Source organism: Vigna umbellata, chromosome 11, assembly GCF_029865625.1.
Source record: "Vigna umbellata cultivar VRB3 chromosome 11, Vumbellata_1.0, whole genome shotgun sequence".
Lineage (NCBI taxonomy): Eukaryota > Viridiplantae > Streptophyta > Magnoliopsida > Fabales > Fabaceae > Vigna > Vigna umbellata.
Window position 1 is genome coordinate 25,402,790 of NC_142175.1, and position 2,668 is coordinate 25,405,457.

Genomic DNA, 2,668 nt, shown 5'->3' on the forward strand with positions numbered 1-2,668 from the left:
CTGCCATGACAACAACATAAAAAAATAAGTCTCAATTTGAAATATTATTACAAAAAAAATTATATTGTGAATTTGTTTTACAGAACTTTAATAAATATTTGCTAAAAATGGACTTTCTTCATTTTTTTTTTAAATTTATAAAGTTTTACGAAATATTTAGGATATAAAATTCTTGTTCAAGATATTACGTGAATTAGAACTTGTGAAAATATAGTTATAATGTTTTAAAAAAAAAATTAAATATGTTTTTAGTTTCTTAATTATTAAATGATTTTGTTTTTAATCACTCTTTTAAATTTTTTTTTAAGGAAAATGTAATTTTTCGTTCTCCATGATTAAATTAACGGCGTTAAAAAGATTATATGATGAGGTGATTAAGGGTGCTGTATCCTTATAGTGTTTTCATGCTTACTCTGAACATCCAGAATGATCTCAATGGCGCCGTCTCATTCCTTGCATCTTCGTCTCCATCCACCGCCGCAACCTCCGTCCCCGTCCCCATCCCCGGTCACTGTCCACGTCGAAGATCGCTCTCCGCCGAAATTTCATATAAGTATTCTTTCGGTTCTCATCTCGCAGACCTCGCTGACGTCCACTTTGGCGTTGCTCCCAACCCTACTCCGCTCCACGCGGGTGGAAATCGTGTGCCTCCCTGCAAACATTATCGGCACCGCCTCAGTCGTTTCCTTCGACACTAACGAGGAAATGGCTTCTGATTCGTCAAGGGACTAATCTCGTTGTTGCAGTCGAAAGAGGAAGGTTTTGTTATCTTCCTGCAATGCCATTTTATACTTTTCCACTACCAACTGCGCCCGACGACAATTGCTCAAAATTTTCGCGTTGAACAAATTGATGTAAGCATTTACGCCGTGTGTCGTTTTACTTTTTTTTTATTGAAGTTTATTAAATTAAGCATGTGATGGATCATAGAACAATTGAATTGACCTTACTTAGGTTTGTGTTTCTTCAGATTTTCAATGGTTTGGAATGCGTCTGTTTATGGTCTGAGGGTGGTGAAGTTTTTGCTCTCTTAAGATTGGGATTAAGGAAGATAAATTGTCACTGGTTTTTCTCACTGCAACTATTGTTCTTATCAATGCCTGTGAAGCTGAACAGCTACAGGGTATCCCACAAAGTCTTTCTGAAGCATTTTTGGGAATTTTGAAACAGATAAGGGTGAGAGTGAGTGATCAAGAGGTGATCAAAGGTGCTGGGAAGTGTAATGAAGAAGGGCATCTTTGTAAGAGTAGCATTACAATTAGTAATCTTGCAGAATGCATCTTTAGGCTCTCCATTAATGCTTCTATATTATTTCATTTTATCCTTTTCTTTTTTTGTTCCTTTTGTCTTTTTTGTTTAACATTATGGTTATAAGTTCTGTTATTTGTTTATTTCTTCATGTAATGAAATTGACAATATTTAACTAGCTGATGGTCATATGTCATGTGGTAAGGTGATAGAACTCTTGACAAAGATAGAAGTAAAGGTAATTATTTATTGATTAATACGGGATATCTACCAATGAGAATCACACGAGTTTCTGAGATTTTGACAGGTCTGGTCACTCCTTGCAACTTTCTAATTCTTAGAAACTTTCTAATTTTTAGAAAGTCCCTCAACACTATTCCATTAACCGATTTGCAGCTTGACAGAAAACTACCCTTAATTGGGACCATCAAGCTACCTCCTAAAATACATTTGCTTAATCACAGGGCTGCTATCATTACTCTCCCAAGGTTTTTACCTGGTCCTCAAGGGGAAATGAGGGAAAGTTGTTTTGGATGGCTGGAACTTTTATCAAAACTAAAAGCTATACTTTTATATGCTATTGAGGTTCCCATTATTTAAGGAAGAATAGCAGAGAGTGATCTTCGACGTGGAAGACAACAACTGGGGATGGGAATGGAGGTTACGGCGGTGGATGGAGACGAAGATGCAAGGAAGGAGACAGTGCCGGTGAGGAGGGAGAGAAGCAGAGGTTTGGAGAGAAGCTCTCGATGAGTGTTTAATCATTTTGAGTGTTGAGCGACTAAGTATCAAAGAGGTTCAGAGTGAGAGAAGCATGAAAATATTACATGACACATCAGCATTAGCATTCTCAGCTTCTTTTTAACGCGTTAATTTTGGAGAACGAAAAATTATAATTTTCTTTAAAAAGAAAGATCAAAGTATACCAAAATTTGAAAGAGGAACTAAAAACAAAATCGTTTGATAGTTAAAGGATTAAAAACATATTTAACCCTTAAAATATTTACATCTTATAAGACATTAAATAGGAAAACAAAAATCTAATATCATATTGGAGATAATAGTTGAACATAAATACTTTTTAAAAATATTGTACATCTAATTGTGGTTAATAGTTATAGCCGACAAACACATTATATTTACTGAGAATGTGTAAAAAACTAAAAAAAGCAGCAATATAAAATATTGATAACAAATATTAGAAATATATATATATATATATATATATATATATATATATATATAATTACTATTATAGTGAAAGTTTTATTAAACTATAAAATAATTTTTAAAATAAAAAATAGTAATAAATTATAAAACAATTTTTATAAAAAAAGCAATTATAAAATTAAATAATTTTTATATTTTCACAATAGATAATATTTTTATTTTATTAATGTTTTTTATTATGGATCATTAT

The 2,668-nt window shown here is 32.5% G+C and overlaps 1 long non-coding RNA gene across 1 annotated transcript; it reads left to right on the plus strand.

Annotated features, from left to right (window-relative positions):
* The first annotated feature begins 392 nt into the window (after nt 1-392).
* LOC148191338 (uncharacterized) lies at nt 393-1,327 on the plus strand. Its single transcript, XR_015782840.1, has 2 exons — nt 393-854; nt 971-1,327. It is a non-coding gene; the product is annotated as an uncharacterized LOC148191338 (long non-coding RNA).
* Nucleotides 1,328-2,668: the final 1,341 nt, after the last annotated feature.